Source organism: Magallana gigas, chromosome 1 (genome assembly GCF_963853765.1).
Source record: "Magallana gigas chromosome 1, xbMagGiga1.1, whole genome shotgun sequence".
Taxonomy (NCBI): domain Eukaryota; kingdom Metazoa; phylum Mollusca; class Bivalvia; order Ostreida; family Ostreidae; genus Magallana; species Magallana gigas.
Genome location: NC_088853.1, coordinates 72,436,146 through 72,458,400, shown reverse-complemented (window position 1 = coordinate 72,458,400; position 22,255 = coordinate 72,436,146). Strand labels below are relative to the sequence as shown.

General features: G+C 38.0%; 1 long non-coding RNA gene across 1 annotated transcript in view; it reads right to left on the bottom strand.

The window, feature by feature from the left end:
- Positions 1 to 20,813, bottom strand: part of LOC136274128 (uncharacterized) — a 28,177-nt gene extending 7,364 nt beyond the window's left edge. The window contains exons 1-2 of the long non-coding RNA XR_010712423.1: positions 20,722 to 20,813; positions 12,195 to 12,362 (exon numbers count right to left, since the gene is read on the bottom strand). This is a non-coding gene — a long non-coding RNA (uncharacterized lncRNA). The remainder of the gene's footprint in view (positions 1 to 12,194; positions 12,363 to 20,721) is intronic.
- Between the last annotated feature and the right edge of the window lie 1,442 nt (positions 20,814 to 22,255).

The window sequence follows — 22,255 nt, the reverse complement described above, 5'->3', positions numbered from 1 at the left end:
GTTTAGCGTTTCGGGCAAAGCGTGCAGCGTTTCGGGCAAAGCGTGTAAATCGTTTCGGGCAAAGCGTGCGAGAACCGTGTGAAACGTTCTTCAGATTTCATTCGGAACTCGCTGACAATTTGTTTCAAAATAGCGCTCGTGGTAAACATTACTTTAAACTGTTTGTGATTGGCAAAACTCCTATGAGATATTTTCGTGAAAAAAAATATAAGAAATGATATACTTATCTTTTTACAAAATTGAATTAATTTTTAACAAACAAAAGAAAAGAACGCGTATTGAAAGAAGACTAGTTACTGAGACTATTCGGCTGTGTACAACCAGTACACATGGGTAAGACCTGCACCTGGCTGAACCTGTCAATCAAACTCTGTGTATTCGTTTTCATTGGATGGTCACTCGTCTCTTTTTTTGTCAATAGCCAATAGAAATTTAATGACTTCAAGATAGTCGGAATCAGTATTTGATGGTGCACACAATTTCAATGGTAGATTATTTAACATTAATCTGAACAAAATTAAATGTAAACATAGAAAGGAAATATTCTGTTCATTTCTTTGAAATGCGGAAAGTAAATTCTTCTGAATCCCGATTAAAAATATTTGTACAAGTTATTATTTTAATTATTTAAACACTGATAACGGAAAACAACAAGTAATTTACACATTAAAATTTCCCTAAAATATACACATGCAATTAATTATTATGTGAATCTATATGCAGTGTACTAAATTCAAATAGATCGTGATAGATAGATGTATATTGTACACTGTTATGCGGGGCGCCCGTTATGTATACGAATATTGAGACAAAAAATTAAATCATTTTTATTTTTTGTTCTATCCGAAACAGTAATGACAACTTTTTTTATTGTTTAATCGATTGATTTTTTTCTGTGATATTACATGTATGTACGGAACATTTATTTACGCGAATGATTTGACATAAGAAAAAAATTAATCGGTTGTTTTATAGCATTTTTCTAACTCATGTGACTAATTTTATTTTACATAACTTTCAAAATTATCAATGTAAATAATTACAGGTTTATTTACTGTTAGTATTTTTACATGTACATCGTATTCTCTGAAACCAATAAAAATATTAATGTGAGAAGAAAAAAAAATCCCGCCGAATGCTGAAAACCCGATTTCAGTTTGTAATCATACGGATTTTATTTTTGGTATTGAACATTGTGTTACGGTAACTTTTTTCTCTGGAATTTTTATTATTAAAGGACATATCGCATGTTTTTCAATTTTCGGAATTTTTTAAATAAAACCAATCTATACTTATTAAAAATGAAGTTTATTAACGTTTTCATAAAATATTCTGCCTAATTCGTGAGTTTGAAAGCGATGAAATTCAAATGTCGCGATATGCATATTTTCTCTCTCGATCTACCCGCCATGATGTGTGACGTCATATGCGACCTCGAGCGAGAAGGTGCTGTTAGCCATCTTTGTAATCGGATTAAATTTAAACGACAATTAAACTAATTATCACATAATAAATTGCCGATAACGGGACATGACGGTGTTCTGTGCCTCCTGCGGGTGATTTAGGCACCGAAAATGGGGATTTGGACTTGTTTTTTTAAGTTTCCCTTACGAAAGTATGCAGAAATCTTGTGACAAATAGGGGTCTATCTGTCGACGAGAGGATTTATAAATAAACATTCAATTCATATATTATTAATTATATGGTACATTTTTGTAATTACATTTTCATAAATAAATCGTATTCATTTCTCAAAAAGAAAAAAAGAAAAGTTTATGCACAGGGGCCTGTGTACAAAACGCAAGTTCATTGGAGAAAAATAACGAGAGGGGACGCCATTTTGGATACCGCCTCGCTTCATTAGCTGTTTTCTTTTTCTTATTGTTAAACATTCGTTCATGTATGCATCGGTTTTGTATACATGACTTCTTCATTAATACATGTAGCTCATCTCTGCAGAAATCATAATTTTAGTACGGTAGGTGAGATTTCTGTGAGTTTTATTTTTTTGTGGGAGAAGTCATGGATCGAGTTGTCGATATTGATTGTTTACGCGAGAAGTAGACAAAGTTTGTCAATATACATTTATACGTAAATGGATAAAACAATTACGGAGATGGGATCTTACAGAAATAAACAATAATTAAGGAAAACGTTCTTGCCTGCTTTTATAATCCAGTGTAATATAGAGTAAACAACCTTAGAAAGTTGATCAGTTACTGCCGAAGAAACAAACTTCTTGTGCACCACAGTTTTACAATAATGAACATTCTGAATCGTAAGGAACGCCAAAAACCAAGACTGTTGTAGATTTTAATAAATAAACACCTTTAACAGATTTATTTGAGCTACAATCCTTACTAAGTTGTGTTTACAATGTTTACACGTCGATCAATTTGATCGTAATTGCCGACTTCATCGTCGCTTTTTCGGCAATATCATCGTTTTTTATCCGTACTAGTGGCTCAAACATATACGACTGAATTATAAGATTCTTTTTATTTAGTCAGCATGTAAAAAAAAACAACTTACATGGTGAATGAATGTCAAAATTAAAGAAGATAATGCTAATCCTACAATTTGTTTACAATCAGCTGTTCGAAGAAAGTCGCATGTGACGTCACTGTACCACGTGACACGCTATCTAATTAACGAGTTTTTAAACGATCGGGGCTATAATTTAAATTGATATTATGGCTAAATACCTCTTTTATACCGTTAACAAACCGTTAGGAGTAATTATTAGATACACAAGGAGGCCAAAAAATGTAAAATGTCGTATACTTTAGAAACATGCGATATGTCCTTTAACGGCACTAATAAAAATCATGGATATTTCTTTTGAGCAATAAATATATTTAAAGAAGTAATATTTTTGGCTAATTCTGGGAATAAATAATTTTTTGCTTTAAAGGACAGGTGACACAATCACAAAAACATTGACCAACAAGTTAAATTGTGAGTGGGACACAATTTTTGCAAAATTTTCCTTACTACTCCCATCTGTTTCACAGCTATTGCTGAATTACTGAGCTGATAAGACGCGTGACCTCAATATGCATATCTGAAGCCTCTGAGATCGGAAACCTTCGGTGCGACGTAATAGCCGACACACTGCCCATTCGCTGTATCTCTCACCCATAGGGATTTCTTACTTGCTCTTATCTAAAATCTGAAGTCATTAACTTTTGCTCATTGCTATTAAAAGTTTAAGACCAAGTACATAAACAGAGTTATTCTAAGCTTATAAACCCCATTTCTGTTTCCTCAGCAATTATGAATAGGAGTAAAAATTGTGACCTGTTCTATTAACTTTTCATTGATCTATGTGCTTCATGCTGGAAAAAATATGTCAGATGTTGGATTTTTAAAAGATAAAAATCATCAAAAACATGGAATCATTGTTTCTAAAGAAAGGATTTTGTTTTGTCAACACATAGTAAGTGATAATGTATAGAGACTTTTCGTAACCAAGAATTCCACCAGATCTTAAACCCTAAATAAACCCTAATTAAGTTAATTGGACTTAATAAAGGATATTTTTATTTAAGAAGTATTAGCAGAAATCCTGGTACCTGTAAGCAAATATGTTTGTACATTTCTTTAGTTCCACAAAATCAGGGGTCTACCTTAATCTCAATACTTATAGCCCAAACATCTTTTAATTTCATTTTTAGTATGGTATTTGATCATGTTTGTTTATTGAAATTTAATTAAAAGAACTACAACTTTTCATAATCAGTAAAGACTGAAACAGTTGTTTTTTAACATAGTATTCCGGTTTTAAAAACCTGTTAATCTCAGACTCCTTGAATTTTATCCAAATGTAATTTGATCTTTCTTTTAATAGTTTATGAAGATCATTTTTTGGTAGTACTTCTGAGTTGTGTATAATCTGTTCTCTATTGATCAAACCTAAAAAAAAAAAAAAAAAAAAAAAAAAAGCCCAAAAACGAGCTGTTAAGCACACTGATGACTTCTTATATATTGACATTAGATTCAGATGGACGATGAATTATTTTTTTTACAGCAACACCAATTGATACAAATAGTACACAAAAAAGGATTTATATGTGATATAATAAAAATCTAGTTCATCATGCTCCCAGTTGAGCTTTTTTTTATAGAAAAAAAAAATATTTAGATTAATACATGTATATCAACTTATTCAAATCAATGATTTGGATCTGCAAGATTGGATTAATATGCATATTCAAACAATATATTTCAAACTTTACTGAATACTGACAATCTGAACAAGTGGTTGCCTGTCTGGCTGACAGGATGATAATCTGCTATAAATGATTATCAATCACAGAATCTTCAGATTCATTCTAATTTAATTACTTTTTTTAAATTTCTATTACCACTATCTTATGTACACAAAATTTCTCAAAAACTCCATTAACTAATAATACAACATGTAATCTTGGACATTCTATAATCTTACTTCTTTGTTTTCAGGAGAGGGTTCATACACTAAACTTTTTAATAAAATATGCTTTTAATAAATTCACTCTAATCTGATAGTGCTTTATTTCGAAATCATTATTTGCAACACAAATACACTATCTTGTACGTGTAAATAAATACTTGTCCATTGCTCTGTTTACTATGTAGCCGATAGCTGACTATATCATCTTTGACGAATAACGCACAGGGGTTTCTTATCTCATTAAAGATCGGCAAAACTCGGAGATCTGCTGCAGCTGGGATTTTCAGCACACTTAATTGAGCTGTGTGTTCTTATCTCATGCTAGTCAAATGGAAAAATTGTTATAAACTGATTTATATTTATGAAAGAAAATGTTTTTAGAAGAAAATGATTTTGTGTCACCTGTCCTTTAAATATAAGTACCAAATTAATTTAATTAATCAATTCAACACTTATGTACATATATGTTTCTAATATCGGAATTTCAATTATTTCGTGTTTTCTTCAAATTAATTCTTACTAACAGAGTCAGGGTAAAAATCCGAGAGGAACAGAATCGATCAGGATAAAAGCGTGTCCAAAGCGTGTGAAAAGCGAGCAAATCGTTTCGTGCGAGAATCGTATCATGTAAACCGTTCAGAGTTTCGTGTAAATCGTTCAGCGTTTCGGGCAAAGCATGCAGCGTTTCGTGTAAACCGTTCAGCGTTTCGTGTGAACCGTTTAGCGAGCGTGTAGCGAGCGTGCAGCGAGCGTGTGGTGTAGTAGTACGTTTCAGGGTCTGTAACACCTTACCGCATCCATAAGGGTTCTATTGTACAGTAGCGCTCCACCTGTCCATTGGCAGACAGACAGTAGGGGGTGGTGGGGGCCTTATGTATTTCGAGGAGGTCGCACGCAGCAGTAAACAACTTACTTTCAAAGTTGCGCCCCTGATCTGTAAATATCTCAAGGGGGCAGCGGAACCTAACAAAGAATTAGTCCACTGCCGCTGTGGCAGTAACCTCAGCTGTCTGGGAGGGGAGGGGGACACAATCCACCCACTTAGTAAACTGGTCCACCATGACTAGGACATACTCATTCCCCTTTGGAGTCTTAGGGCGAGGCGCGGTCCCAGGAAGTCAAGGTGCACCCTCTCCATGGGTGCCCCGGCATGATACTTAATCATTTCTGCCCTGGCGTGGCACTGTGGGCGCTTTTTTCTACTGCAGGGGCCACAAGTGCTAACAAACCTCTCGGCCCCCCACATCATCCGGCCCCCCACATCATCCCGTACCAATTCAAATACTCTCTCATCATGGCCTTGGTGCACTCGATCCCTTGATGTCCAGCCGCCGGTACATCGTAGCAGAGTGGCAGAACCTCTCTCCTCAGCTCTATGGGGACGACGAGAACTTTCCTTTTCTCTCCCCCCTCCTCTGTCTCTTTCCAAAGGACCCCGTCGTTGTCAAACTGCAACAAAATCCTGTTGATATAGTCATGTTTGACAGCTGGACTGGCTAGGAACAATTTGTCTTCCTCCGGCTCCACATCTCCCTGCAGTCAATCCAAGATTAGACTAAGCTCTGGGTCATTTAACTGGCTATGGCTCATCTCCTCGGGGGTAAGGCCCACCAAGGAAGGCGGGCCAACCAAGCCTTCTGAGGAAATTCCCATGATACAGGCGAAACTGGGGGTAATGACTTATCTGGATCTGAGACTGGCATGGGCCATTTGGACTGCTCTGACCCTCACAGTCGTCTTCAAGGATCCGGCCCATAAGCTTCTTGGAGACATAGCCCAGAGCTGCCTCGCTGATTGAGGGCCAGGCTTCTTCTCGGTCAATGATGATGGGGCTCTGATCCTCCGTAAGGCTAGATTCTTCCCCCAACAAGGGGGAATATGTCCAACTACCAGGCCTAGCTAGAGGGGCCACATTGTCAACTTCATCCGCAAAAGCAATCCAGGACTGGTGGGCTCTAGTACACTTAATGCAGCCACCACAAGGCAAATCACTAAGGTTAACGGTGAAATCCACCCCCCTACACCTGGATGGGGGTGGCGGTCTGTACAGTGCATCAGCGTTCACATGGTGCCTTCCTGGTCTATGCTGGATCACCATATCGTACTGACTAAGCTCCTCGAGCCAGCGAGCAAGCTGATCTTGAGGGTACTTGAAGTTGAGCAACTAAATACGGCTATGGTGATCCGTGCGAACGACAAATTTACGGCCAAGCAAGTAATGTCTGTACATGTGCGTGAATCTGACAACTGTTAGGAGCTCCTTCCGGGTAGTGCAATTCCTCCTCTGTTCTGCTGACAGGCTGAGACTACTGTAGGCTATCAGCTTTTCTTGCCCCTCCTGGATCTGTGAGAGCTCAGCACCTATCGCCTCCACTGACGCGTCAGTGTCCAGTACAAACTCGCCCTCGGCAGTTGGGAGGGCTAAGATTGGGGGTGAAGTGAGAGCTTTCCGGAGGGCCTTAAAACCAGTCCGCTGCTCTGGTCCTCATACAAAAGGCTTCGCCGAAACTCGAACAGGCCATATCGGGTGACGAAGGCAGTCTTCTTCCGGTCCTAAGGGCTTATCATAACTTGATGGAAGGCGGAGTTCGCATCCAGCTTAGAGAACCAAATGTTCCCTGACAAAGTGTCCAAACACTCGTCGATCAATGGGAGAGGGAATACATCCTTCCTGGTAACGTTGTTCAGCCTGCGGTAGTCCAGGCACCATCGAACTTGTCAATCCTTCTTACCGATGAGCACCAGCGCTGACGCCCAATCAGACATAGAGGGCTGAATCACCCCAGCATCCAGCATTTTCTTGAGATGCGCCTCTTCTTCATCCAAAAAGAATGCTGGTGTATGCCGCACCCTCTCCTTGATAGGCGCCGCACTGCCAGTATCGATATCATTCTCTAGAGCAGTAAAGTTTCCAAAGTCGAACTCGCTCCAGGCAAATACATCCTGAAATTCTGACAACAATTCAGTGAGCTGGGATTGCTCCTCCTCACTCAGCTCCCCAGAGGATCGTTCTAGCAGGTCCTGCAAATGGGCGGGCACCTTAGGGTGGGATCCCCCAGGCTCACACTCAGCTAAACTCCGGGCCACTCTCCTAGGGTAGGGCACAGGCACATGCAAATCAGCCTCAACTATCTCTCCCAGGAGGCTCCCCTCCTTCAGAATAATATCCTTTTCCGAAGCGTTCACCATGCAAGCCACGAAGGCATCTCCAGCGGCATGGTAAGTATGGGGCATAAGCAACGCCTCTGACAACTTCTCTATCCCTGGGATGGTCATGAATTCAGACAGACTCCTGTCCAACTTGAAGGGGCACAATACAGCAGAGCCAGCACGAACGCAGACCTCGCGTACTAGCGTCATGCGAGCAACGCTCTGCGTCTCACCTCTACCAAAGGTCATCTGCATCTCTTCCCCACACAAGTTTATCACCACGAGCTCCAGGCCCATCTTAGCCTTGTGTTCCCATAGGATGTCCATTCCCAACAACTAGTGATGGGTGAGATTTTCATAATCGATAATCGGTTTCCCGCAACTAACTAATTATCGATTATAATCAGAAATTTTTATATTTTATAGTGTAGTGCTAAATAAATGTAAATAAACAAGTTACAATAAACAGACTCATTACTAGGCTTTCACAATTTGATTTACTTATTATGTTTAGCGATAAAAAAACTATATTCAAAAGATTTTCCTTTGTAGGCAGTCCAACATTAATTTTCTTGAAACCAAAATGCGTCCAAATTCTAGAATGTGCTATATTTCCCGAGTAAGAATATCGAGCTCGTCTGTCATGTCAGCTATTTTCAGACCGCGTGCCTTTTTAGGGTTTGGATAGTTCGCGTCTGGAATATTCTGTTTATGATATGTGCTCGTTGAAAGGGAAAAAACCTTAACCGATTAATCGTAATGAAACCTTTTATGATCGAGCGCTTAGAATGCGATAACAATCAATCGATTTTCGATCATAATCGATGATTGGAACATCACTACCAACAACATCCTGTCCTTAAGAGGGGCCACATAGAGATCCACCTGATGAGTGTGCTGGCCTACACCAAGGTCAAATGGGCCGGCAACAAATCCCTGGAGATGGGCTCCACTTCCGGTTTGCAGCAAAGTGACCTGTCTCTTAATGGGGGGCTTTGACTCCAAATTGTCATAGAACTTCCTCCCAAGTACACTCACTTCTGCCCCGATATCCACCACAGCTTCAATGGGGGCTCCCTGGATCATCAGCTTTATGGTAAATGCAGTCCGTGGGCAATGCTGGCTTACTGTGACACAACTCCCCCTCCGTAGGGACTGCCTGTGGGTTCAAAGGCATCCGACTTCCATTCTCGCTGTTTCCAGGGGCCCAGACTCTGAGGTCGTATCCACCCTCGGTGGCTCCTGCAGCTCCAGACTGTGGTCTACTGGAGTCAGGATCTCATCACTAGGAACCAGAGGTTCCTCCTCTTCAGTCAGCAGCTTCTCCTCAGAAAACGGTTCAGGTATGGGCTGATTCCTGAAACGCACTCCAAATCCACCACGCTGCTTGGAATGCTTAAGACAGGAGCAACGGGTTTCCCCTGACTAACCAAACTCTGGCTTCACACTCTGCAGGTCCTCTTGATTGTCATTTGTTCTCTGTCTCTCCAACCCAACATCTTGGTCTGGCGTCGGTGTACGCACAGTCCTTGGTGGCTGGTTGTCTCTCCCTTCCCTGAAGCTAGATCTGGATCCTCCATGACTCATATCCTCTTGACATCCACCACGGTATTGAGGGGGCAGTCCCCACCCACACCAGCACCTACTTCAGTCCTCCTCCCTACATTGGTGGGGCACTTCCTCCAGAAGTGCCCGGTCTCACCACATTTAAAACATTGGCTAGCTCTGGGTGCCCCCAGCCCTCCTTGTGGAGGAGGTGGCAGCGACGGAGACATCGGGTCTGCTGGGGCCCTGCCACTCTCCCTCAATTCTCAAACTGCTGTATGCGGCTCTTGAGTTCCTTAATCTCACTCTCCCCTTCACCATCCTTCTGGCTATCTACAGATACCTTGTCCTTATCCGCCATGGCCCTAACCACCTCCCGCTTAGGCTTTGGGGGTCTGCTCTGACGCGAATGCTAGAAGTACTGCATGCGGTTGACAGCTTCCCATCAGTCTTGGGTTGGCCATCCAAAGCATACAAACCCGCCTCCCGGTCCTCCGCTCCATAACACAGACGCGGTTAAGCCTGGGCATGAACATCCGGTAGCTGGGGGAATGCACGAGTAGCCAAGGTGAGCACTCAGTCAGACAACTGTCGCAGGGATTCACCACTATTCTGAGTCGCCGATTGGAAATTAAGTTGATGAGTGAGGTCGTGTGCTGATGAGCGAAAGCGCTTGTCAAACTTCCTGAGTATTTCGCTGAACCTCAGGCAGGGGGAAGTCTCCAGCATCAAAGTGTAATACTCACTGGCCGGGCCCTCCAGGAAGAAACAGAATTGATCATGTTGCTCGGTCTCATTCCACTGTGTGTCACGAAAGGTGAACAAATTTATGAAGGAAGGCTTTCCAGTTCGACTTGCCATCGTAGCGGAGATCCTTATATCTAGGTCTATTCCAGACGGTCGGGTGGCTGGAACTGGCTGGTAGTGCAGCATAGTCTTGAGGATTGTACTGCACCGCAGGAAGCTGCACATCTCCAGGTGAGCCATAGGTCGCATCTCCGGGGCATGGCGAGACCCTGCGGATAACCGCGCATGCTCATGGGGATGATGAGGCGCTGCGGATAACCCCGCGTGTTCAAGGGGATAATGAGGCGCTGCGGATAACCACGCGTGTTCATGGGGATGATGAGGCGCTGCGGATAACAGCACATCTTCATGGGTATGGTGAGATGCTGCGGATATCCGCGCATTTTCAGGGAGACTGCAAGGCGCAGCGGGAGTCTGCGCGTGACTTGTATGGGGAGGTACATCTCTAGCGGGGGGCTCATATACATGGGGTACTGGGATGTATGAATGGTCACCCGGGAGATAGGGTTCCCCAGACAAGGGCTCATGATATTGTGGCTGGACTTGTGCTATTCTACTTCCCTCTCCCTCAGGAATGTAAGGCTGGGGGGAGGGCTCAGGCGTTGGGACCGCATAACCTGTAAAATACTGGTGCTGCCCAACATTGTCCCCCCCTGCATAGTAACATACTGATCATCCCGGGGCTGGGGTGTGGGGTAATAACCGCTGGGTGCGACCAGCTGGGTTACAGCAGTGCACATACGCAGACCAAAGGATCCCTGTGAGGTATGGACCAAGGACTCCTGGACCCTTATGGCAAGGTACTCCCCCCCAGGGGAAGGATGGCGAGGCACCCAATGAGGGGGCCTACTACCTGGCATGGAGTTACTATTCCCTGGGGCAGGGCTAGGCTGAGCAAGTGAAGCTTGGGGTTGAGAATCAACAATTTGAGATGCATGTGGCAAATCAACAAGCTGCCCTTGGTTTACACTAGCAGGGTCCTGGGGTTGGTAAGTTGAACTAGTATGGCAATAGCTACAGGGCTGGGGTGTGGGCTGGTATGTGGGCCTGAAATGCCCACCGGGCATGGGGGTTGGAGGGGGACGGGGTGATGGGAGGATCAAGGTCTAGCAGGTGGGGTCTCAAGTCCCCTTGAACATTAGGCGGATGCAGCGGGGTGACTCCAATGGTATCCTAAGGCCCTCGGTTGACAGGAACATCCCTAACAGTTGGGTCACACTTACGGGTAAGGGTCACATGGGAAAGACGTGACATGGGGACCCCTACATAATCGCTAGGCGGGACAAATTCCCTACAACAAACTGGTGAACTGCATCTTACTGAAGAGCCGGGGGACACCCCTGGCTGAATACTGTGGTTTCATAAATATTCGTTGAACACCAATTTTCGTGGATTTCGTTGTTAAGTTGATCCACGAAATTAAATGTTCATTGAAGTTCAATTTCAACTAACATTTGTATTGATAGGATCATTGGCCACGAAATTACGTATCCTTGAAACTGTGGTTTTCAGAAAATCCACGAAAATTGATACCCACGAAAATTAATGAAACCACAGTACTACTGGCTGGCCAAGGCACAACAGAGTGTGCCACCTTGACCTCTGGCTTCCTTACTGTACCCTGCCAAACCCCCCTCCCACACTGGGGATAGTCTGCCTGCCCCCCTGGAAAGCGGGATGGGCCGGCAGCCTGACCTACCCTACAAGTGCTAGGAACACAGTAACCAATATTGCGCGGAGTTCTAACACCTACTGTATCTGGGCAAAGATGTCTGCCACTAATATACTCAAACTCCTCATCGGGTGTTAAAGTGTCGTCTAACCCCAAGGCTTGCAAAGCCTCTTCAAATAAAACATTCATGATGAGGGAATGGTACAATACACAAAAAGTTCAAAGTCAAAATCAACACAGACTATGCAACAAAATGCAAAAATATGTGCTAAATGCAACAAACAATACCTATCAACAATGGAATGAAAACTTTAAATGGGGAAAAACTATGCACAAAATATGCAGAGGTGAAAATAAATTCATGAATTAACCCTACAATCCTAACCACGTGGTGGCCCCCAAAATGGCGGCTACACCCGTATATCTACAGAAAAAACGCTTAATAAACAGCTTTGACACTTTGCGGGAAAAATTTTTTTCCTGTCTTATATATACCATGAGTTCAGGGCAGTGAGTTGGGCGCCAATATGGTGTTTATATACCTAACACTGCCTATGATATTAACCGTGGGTTACCCGAACTCACCTGTGCATCTCTATCCGTTGCTGTCAACTGCTAGAAAGGCGATTGGGTCCAAATCCCTTTTAGCTTGCGCAGGGGTTCCCACCATGTGACGTCACGGGCTATTAGATAGCCCGTACGGGAAACGATTCCACAAACACCACACACACAAGAAATTCAAACTTATTAAATCTGTAAGCAAAAAAAAAAAAAAAAATGTGTGCAAAGATACAGCTATTACCATATTCTATTATTAATATAAAAACTATCCCCTCCCTCACCACAAAAGCTTGGAAAATACACACAAAATCACATATGTATCATTTGAAAGTTAGAAAATTTATTGTAAAAAAAACAAACACTTTTCACATATGCTAATATGTACATGTATTTATTTTTAAAATACATGTATTACAACTGTTTGTTGCATGTACATTTATGTAGGATCCATTCATATATGTAGGGGATACAATCAACAGTCAGAGGTAGTTTCTAAATTTTTTGGTAGAGAATTTTGTTACTTTTATAAGTTTCCTGCTAGCTATTAAGAAAGTTGAAACATGTTACCAAACTAACTTTTATACTGTTTGAGGGGATTATTTTTTCAAGCATACTCACATCAATGAATAAAAATGCATGTAGGTATTGTATTGACAGGTATTGTTTAAAATAGGCTTGTGTTTACTGGTCTATATGCCAGTAATTGTCATTGGGATATAGGAATAGGACTGTAAATATCAAGATTCGCAGATCTTTTAACTTTTTATTTCTTCAAAATTTGAGTATAAATAATTTGTCATTACACGCACTGATCTATTGGGGTGTCGGGAGTCAGGGTCACTGAATTCCCCTGTTGTATTTAAAATTACCATAAAGAGAACTAAAAAATGACATTGAATCCCGCCTACCCAAGACAACACTTAAAAATCATGTTTCTTAAAATGTATTGTGGGGTCCATTGTTACCTGAATTTACTTTTATTTTCTATTGAAGTTCATATACCATAAGATTTATAATTAATATTATAAACTTTTGAAATCAGCATCAAATTTTATGACATTTGGGATAAGTAATGAATTTATAGCTTACTTGATGAAAGTAATATTTTTTTCTGCTGAGATATTATATTTCATGCATAACTCCTATGCTGATTTCTATATATTAAATAATGAGCCATTCTGATTCAACCAAAACTGTTAATTGGTATGAAACAATGAAAGGAATGATATATTATGCATTAGGAATGTAAACATAACTTTAAATACCAACTTGCTATTTGGATGAACATGTTTAAAAATTCTCTGCATTGTTAAATTGCAGGAATTGTATTTTTGTAAATAATGCATTTAAATTAATAGCTATAACATCATATCTGGTACCTGTATAATATAGATTGTAAAGATTTAAAGAAGATGATTTGAAAATTCCTGATCCTTGATTACAGTTAAACTGGAAATATGGAATGAAATTAGCAGCCATGTAATACATTGATCTAAGGGGAATAGAGTGTTTCAAATACAGTTCTGTTACAAGGACTTATTTGGTATAAAAAGTGTATATCTGGTAACTGAAAAATAACCTTGTATGCTGAGTAACAGTTTCCAGATAAATTTTTAAGAATTCTTTAAACTGTTCTTCAAACTGCATGGTTATAAGCATTTGGGTTCATCCATGAATTAAAAATTTAAGTTGTTGGCATTTTAAGCAATGGAAACTACAACAATTGGGATTCTGACCAGCATATTTATATTCAGAAGTACTTTAAATTTATTTTTATTTTGCAGCTAGGAAATATGCAAGCATTCATAAACATAGTATACATGTAATCAACACATGGATTATTTCTTACAAGTACATTTGCATGATTATATTTTTACATATATATATATATACACTTGATTTTAAAAATTAATTAATTTCAGCATTCTCATCTTTATGCATTTTTTTGTAATTCATTAAAGAAAAAGAAGATGGCAAAGGATGTCATGACCATTTATATTAGAATACTATTTATAACTGGTATGAGTAATAATAACCATGATTATCATAATATATTTTGGTATCTTAATCATTAAATTATTTGAATGAAAATTTAACATCAAGGAAGAAGTCAACTGTTTTTTTCGCACTAAATGAATACATGTACATTTAGCATCATGATCTTTCCTACCATATAATAAAATATTACCAAAGCATTCAGTTATGCAAACAAGAGGCCTGAGGGCCTTATGGCTCACCTAATCAACTGTAGCCATAACTCTGATGAAATTAGAACACTGTATCTTGACAAGTTAGTGAAGTAATTCTTGTTTAAAAAAGGTCTTTAAAATTTTCTGCACATGTTAAACGTCAGGTTTTTTTTTTTTCTTCGAACATTTTGAATTTTTTCTTTTTATTTCTATGTAAAAATTCACCCCCCCCCCAGATTGTGGGCTCACCCTACCCCTAGGAATCATAAGTTGAACAAACTTGAGTCTACACTACTTAAGGATGCTTCCACACATTGGCCAAATGATTTTTGAGAAGATTTTAAAGAATGCCAACAAATTTTTAAACAATCGATTATGAAAATCTTAATCGATCATCAACATCGGGAGTCATTTAGCGACCGACTTTCGATTGTCGGCGATAATCGGCCCGTCACTAATGCTTTTTTTAAACAATTTTCTGACCTCAAGCCTTAGACAAGTCGATGATAAGTCCGGTGCTCTGCTTCAGAGAAAATAGTTTTGAAAAGAAGACTTTTAAATATTTTCTCTATATATAAAAATTTATCCCCCATTGTGGCCCCGCCCTACCCCCAGGGAACATGATTTGAACAAATTTGAATCTACATTATCTGAGGATGGTTACACGCCAATTTGAGTTTTCTTGGCTAAAATAGTTTTTGAGAAGAAGATTTTTAGATTTTCTCTATAAATTCCTATATAAAAGTTTATCCCCCAATTGTGGCCCCACCCTACCCCCGGGAACCATGATTTGAACAAACTTGAATCTATACTATCTGAGGATGCTTCCACTCAAATTTGAGCTTTCCTGGCCTAATAGTTTATGAGAAGAAGATTTTTAAAGATTTTCTCTATATATTCCTATGTAAAACTAAATCCCCCAATTGTGGCCCCGCCCTACCCCCGGGAACCATGATTTGAACAAACTTGAATCTACACTATCTGAGGATGCTTCCATTTTAATTTGAGCTTTCCTGGCCTAATAGTTTTTGAGAAGAAGATTTTTAAAGATTTTCTCTATATATTCCTATGTAAAACTAAATCCCCCAATTGTGGCCACATTGTACCTCCAGGGATCATTATTTGAACAAACTTGAATCTACACTATCTGAGGATGCTTCCACTCAAATTTGAGCTTTCCTGGCCTAATAGTTTTTGAGAAGAAGATTTTTAAAGATTTTCTCTATATATTCCTATGTAAAACTTGATCCCCCCATTGTGGCCCCACCCTACCCCCGGGGACCATGATTTGAACAAACTTGAATCTACACTACCTGAGGATGCTCCCATTTTAATTTGAGCTTTTCTGGCCTGATAGTTTTTGAGAAGAAGATTTTTAAAGATTTTCTCTATATATTCCTATGTAAAACTTGATCCCCTCTTGTGGCCCCTCTCTTCCCCCGGGGACCATGATTTGAACAACCTTGAATCTACACTGCCTGATGATGCCTCCACACAAGTTTAAGCTTTTCAGGCCGAATAGTTTTTGAGAAGAAGATTTTTGAAAAATACCAACAAATTTACAAAAATTCTCAATTATCTCCCCTTTAAAGAGGTCATGGCACTTCATTTGAACAAACTTGAATCCCCTTCACCTAGTGATGTTTTGTGCCAAATTTGGTTGAAATCTGCCCAGTGGTTCGTGAGAAGAAGATGAAAATGTAAAAAGTTTACAACGACAACAACAACGACGACGACGACAACGACAGACAACGGACAAATTGTGATCAGAAAAGCTCACTTGAGCCTTTGGCTCAGGTGAGCTAAAAAAACTAATCGTCGGAAAAATACAATGACAATGCTGTGTATTGGATCAGCTTCCGTATAGGTGTATTGCATGAATGATTTTTTGTTCATGCGAAATCACGGCGCCATTACCAGCTTTACGGGAAATAAAGTTGAAAGTTATTTTATGAAATTCGGGTATATTTTTAGTACATGTACAATGCTTGAATATAATTTAACAAGAGTTTGTACATGTATTTATCTATAATCTATCATATAAAAGGGATTTTTTGTTTATTTATTGCTACATAATTTAATACATGTAGCATATCAAAGTACTAATCATTCGAGTCACCGGTAATATAGGGTTGTCACTTACTACAGCACATCCACATGAATTTTTAAAAAAAAATCATCCGAAATGTTTTTATTAGGGTCTTCCGTTTCCAACGGAAGACCCTATTGTTTTTGTTAGGTTTCTTTTTCTCTATTTTTCACTATTATTATTCTTTTTTTTCTTAACATTTTTCTTAAAACTCAAATATCTCAAATATGCTTCAATGGATTTTTATGAAAATTTCACGAATAATACATAATATCAAGGTCTTTTATCATGTACATTTTTGTTGATGATGTCACTTCCGGTCGGCCGTTATATTCGTTTTTCTTTTTGTAAAAAGTGATCCTGTCCTCCCTTTTTCGCAAAAACGATTAAAGATAGAAAATTGAAAGTTTCAGGAATGATAGATTTTTGAATTTCTAGGGCATATCAGGTAAAACTACGATCGTCCGTCACGTCCGGTCCGCTCAAACAGCATTTTTGGAAAATTGTGTTTTAAAAATTTTTTAAATCAAATAATCTACAATTTTTTTCCCATCAGAATATGTTTTAAACTTATCAAATTTTAATATGAGCAGGTCGTCCGTCACTTCCGGTCGTCACCGGAAGTGATTCTAATATTTCGATTTTTGGAATTTGAAAGCATATGCGTTTTGTTGACATTTTTGTACTGAATACAAAACTAAAAACCGTTTTAAAATCGAACAACGCATTGCAGAGATATTGAAGTTTAAAAATGACGTTTTCCAAAATCTGCATTTCGCAGTGTAGGTTGAAAAATTAGTTTAAAAGGAAGTTAATATGATACTAAATCGTACCAAATGTCAACAGTTTAATCTAACCCTATCAATTCAAAACAAACGAAAGACCCACTTGTTGCTCGCAACAAGGTGCTTTCAGGTAATTCAGGCATTCTCCAGAAATTAAGCGTCAAAGTTCTGAAGTGAGAGTCTGAGTAGCTCAGTCGATAGAGTCGTGGACATGGCCCAGGTGACCCGGGTTCAAGCCCCGATTGCCGCAAATTTTTTTTTACTATTTTTCGCTTAGATCTACGATTTTATCTTTGAAGTGATAAGTTTAATCTAATCTATTCAAAAATCAGACGGAAGACCCACTCGTTGCTCGCAACGAGATCGTGTCTAGTTTCTCTTTTCTTATTGGTTTAAAGTAAGGTTGTAAATTAATTAATATTAATTTATATGAGTTTTCAGATAACAGAAAATAAGACGTTTAAGCTCCTGACATTTTAATCGGATCGTCAGTAACAACATCACGTGTGTTTAGAAAAAAAAAAACGATCATTTTAATTGATTTGAATTTTGATTATATATCAAATGATTAATAAATATATTTGATGATTTTTTTTTTAATTCATTTAAAAGCAAATGAATTAAAAGGTACCGATTCACGTTGAGTTTTCAGATCACAAAAAATTAACTTTATTTTGAAAGCCCTGACAATTTCTGGGTCCACGTAATTAAGTCGACATTCCTTTTTTTTAATTTCAAAAAGATATATGTTTCAACCATTGTTTAGCCATAACCTATTTATTTCTAAACATACGCTGTTTCCATCAACATCTCAGGTAACAATATCCACAGGGTGACACATTGGCCACGGAGTTACATGCGCGGCCACGGTGTGACACGGTACATTTTCTTGAATTTTCCAATACACATACATGGTGTCACACAGTGTACACGATGTGACACAGACCGTTTTTCACCGTGTTTTTTACGTGGTGGGTGTCGGGATACTTGTGACCTGTACTGTGTCTGGTCACATTGTTAACAAGCAGCACTGATTTTTATTAATAAACTGATGAACAAATACTGTCCTCTCAACCAATTGCTAAGCCCCTCTCTATTCTAAAGGTTTCCCTACATTGGGTATCAACTTCAGATGGACAGAAGAATGCTCCATCTCTTCTTTCTATCATCATCCAAATTGACTACACAACTCAACAATTTTTACCTTCACTCAAGAAACAAGCGACATAGTGTAGTGGTAACACTCTCGCCTATTATTCTTAGGGTTCTCAGATCGATACCGATGTGCGGAACCAATTTTTTTTTTTTTTAAATTCTCGGATATTGATTTTTCTCTAATTATCAACATTTTCTGGAATTTTTTAAAATCATTTTGAAAGGTGGAAATGCCTCTAATTGTTCCGTGAACAATTAGTCTAGTACTAGTTTTAATTGATTTTCACATTTGAACGTACCTAGATTGATAAATACAAGTAAAATGAGGAAAATGAATGAGCATTGCATTGAAATCTTCAACATTTTCTCTTGCATGTTGGTAACTGTTGAATAAATAGTTGCTGAGATACATTATTTTTAAACTCGATGGTCAATTACCATGAATTGTAATTCAGCAGTGGCGGCCATCTTGGCGAAAATTAAAGCAGCAGCCTAAGTGTTAATTAAAGTTGTGAAAATGATTTGACAGTGGGTAAGTGTTGATTATTTGTGATATATGGCTGCAATAATGTTAAAATGTAGAAATAATAGGTCTGTTCAAAAATTCAGGGAAACTGGAGTCGAAACATGGGGAGAAGCGTAGAACGTCTTCGGTTCCAACATTAACACATTTTCCAGAATCAAAATATGAGGGAGTGGATGTAGGCTATGCCTGTCCACTTCTCAAAAGAGAATAGAGATAGATCAAATAAAACAGCTGTAAAGGAACAACAAGAGATGTGGTTGATCTGAGTTATTAGATTTTAGAAAATGAAGTGTTTGAAAATCTAAGAAAAATAGAAATTGAATTTTAATTTATATATACATGTATCGCATAGCCCCCTAACTCCGTCACTACCCTAACTCCATCACTTTCGGGAAACTCCTCGCCGTTTGAAATCAAGTGCGATTATGACGTCATTTTTTGTATGTCAAAAATCTTCACTCAAATGTCAACAATTTACAACGGTTAAAATTAAGAGTGTGTTAAAACATAACAAAATTACACCTTGTTCATTTTATGTAACAATAATTGCGTGAAATCAGCTAACACCTTTTCACGGGTGCACTAAAATAACGATATTTCTGACACGCTGGGCCTTTTTGATTATTTACCGTGGTCAGTCATTTTAAGAGAGGTCAAGATGAAACATTTCACATGTAATTTATTTTTTATTAAGGTTATTAATACATTTTTTCAGTCCGCAATATCGTTTATGCACTACACTTGATGATAACGTCAAATCGCTCATGCCGTAATTTTTGCCTTATACAGGGTTACAGATATATACGGCATGTCGGTATTGAGAATATGCTACATTTATTAAAAATGTAATAAATAAATAATATAATCATTAATATACTCATTATTGATATGATATATTTGAAATATGTAAGGACAGAAATCAAACGGCATCCATACATTCTGAAAAGGTCATTGTGATTTTTGTTACAAGGGCCAATTTTTTTTTTTCTGGCGATCATTTCACTGTGAAATGATATACAATTTAAATTGTATACACCAATTTTACTTATTATAACTTGGCCTAGATACAAGTTGAGTTTAAACTAAATTGTTAATGTGTCTTCATTCCCTGGCGTATCTTAGATCATGTGGGTGACGGAGTTAGGTTCATAAGTTATGATAGCACGTGTGATAAACGTTGTATTCAGAGGGCTTATTTGAACAATAAAAAAAATATTTTTGTTAATAATTTTTATAAATTATAACGTTTCAGGTTATATTTAGTGATTGCAAATGATAAAAACCGCAAAAAATAATTTGCAGAGAAACGCAAAATGTTTTCTGCTTATGGTGACGGAGTTTGGGTACTCGGTGATAATTAAAAGAGAATAGAAATATTTTTCTTTCTTTTTTTAAAATAAAAGTGTGGGCAAGTAAATTTTGATGTGGGTCCCTGGAATGATGAAGATTAGTAGCCCACATGGCTAGCAAAATAATCAAGTTAGTGTAAAACCCAGGTGATAAAGTCATCATGTCAATTATGAATAAGGTAAAGTTATCATGTCAATATGATCACAGCTCAAATTCAACCCTTCACCATCTTGCCAAAATAATTTGTCAAGAAGTTCGTAATATGCAACCCAAAACACGATGGAATAGTGATCGGATTCGGAATAGGTTCTCATATCAGACTGCATGTCCACCGGTGGCGTCAATGAAGAAATCAACTTGAAGATGCAAAATTCGATCGATAAATGAAACCTTATGAACCATACCAATAAAAAATAAATACAAGCATGCATAGTAGTGCCTACGAAATACGTATTACCTTCAATGCCTTAGCTTGGATTACTTTTCGATTCAATAGGCCCAATAGTATACGACGTCTACCATGGTCTACGTTCAGCTTCCCCGCCATCGACAAGGATTTCTTGAAGACTTCCGGTTTACGAGCCCGATCTAATTAAAGTTTCATACCAAAAAACTTGTCATTATCAATGTGAATCAATGTAATATTTTTTATATCTATTGTGTAGTCTAAAACATATTTTTTTTCACGAATTTCAAATGAGGTGACCACTCAACCAATCATTACATAAAATAAAATCTCTCTCTCTCTCTCTCTCTCTCTCTCTCTCTCTCTCTCATGAGATACAATGCATATTTATGAGAGAGAGAGAGAGAGAGAGAGAGAGAGAGAGAGAGAGAGAGAGAGAGAGAGAGAGAGAAGAGTAAAAATTGGATTCCAGATGTTCCAATGAGTATCAAAAATCTCATTTTTACCATTTTTATAAAAAAAATAAATTTCATTCATTACATTTCATTACTGTATATATTGTTTTCTCTAATAAGCGGGTTTGCTAATTTTCTTAAAGTTTGGTTTTTGCCCAATTTTCTATTCTAAAAAGTTGACCTTTACATCTGTATAATTTAATTCTGGTTGTAACGCGCTTTCTGATTGGCTAAAAAATTATTTTATATCGTATAAAGAATGTTGCCTACGTCATAGTAAGACTAACGTCAAAAACATATCAATCCGCTTGACGTTACGTTTGAATTTTGTACAATTTTACGTCATTTTAAGGGTCAAATGACCGTTTTTATCTACAATGAAGAATAAAAAAATTAAATTATAAGCAATGAATTCAATATTTATTTGTTTTATACGATATAAAATGGTTTGAAACAGTTTACGCTTTTTTATAAACCGCTTCGCGGTTTATAAAGCGTAAACTGCCCCAAACCATTTTATATCGTATAAAACAAATAAATATTGAATTCATTCCTTAAATAAATATCACAAAACTTATCAAAACTAAAAAAGTACCATCTTCTTCAATGATATCATTGATATATATCTAAACTAATATTATTGTCAAATAATTTAATTCTGGTTGTAACGCGCTTTCTGATTGGCTAAAAAATTATTTTATATCGTATAAAGAATGTTGCCTACGTCATAGTAAGACTAACGTCAAAAACGTATCAATACGCCTGACGTTACGTTTGAATTTTGTACAATTTTACGTCATTTTAAAGGTCAAATGACTGTTTTTATCTACAATTAAGAGTAAAAAATTAAATTATAAGCAATGAATTCAATATTTATTAGTTTTATACGATATAAAATGGTTTGAAACAGTTTACGCGTTTTTATAAACCGCTTCGCGGTTTATAAAGCGTAAACTGCCCCAAACCATATTATATCGTATAAAACAAATACATATTGAATTCATTCCTTAAATAGTAGTTGTTTATTAAAAAAAGATTTCCCTCCAATATGGATCAAAGGGTTAAATAAAATAAAGGTGAGTCTGCAGGTACACCAGACTCTATTGTATTATGCAGGTCAACCCATGCTT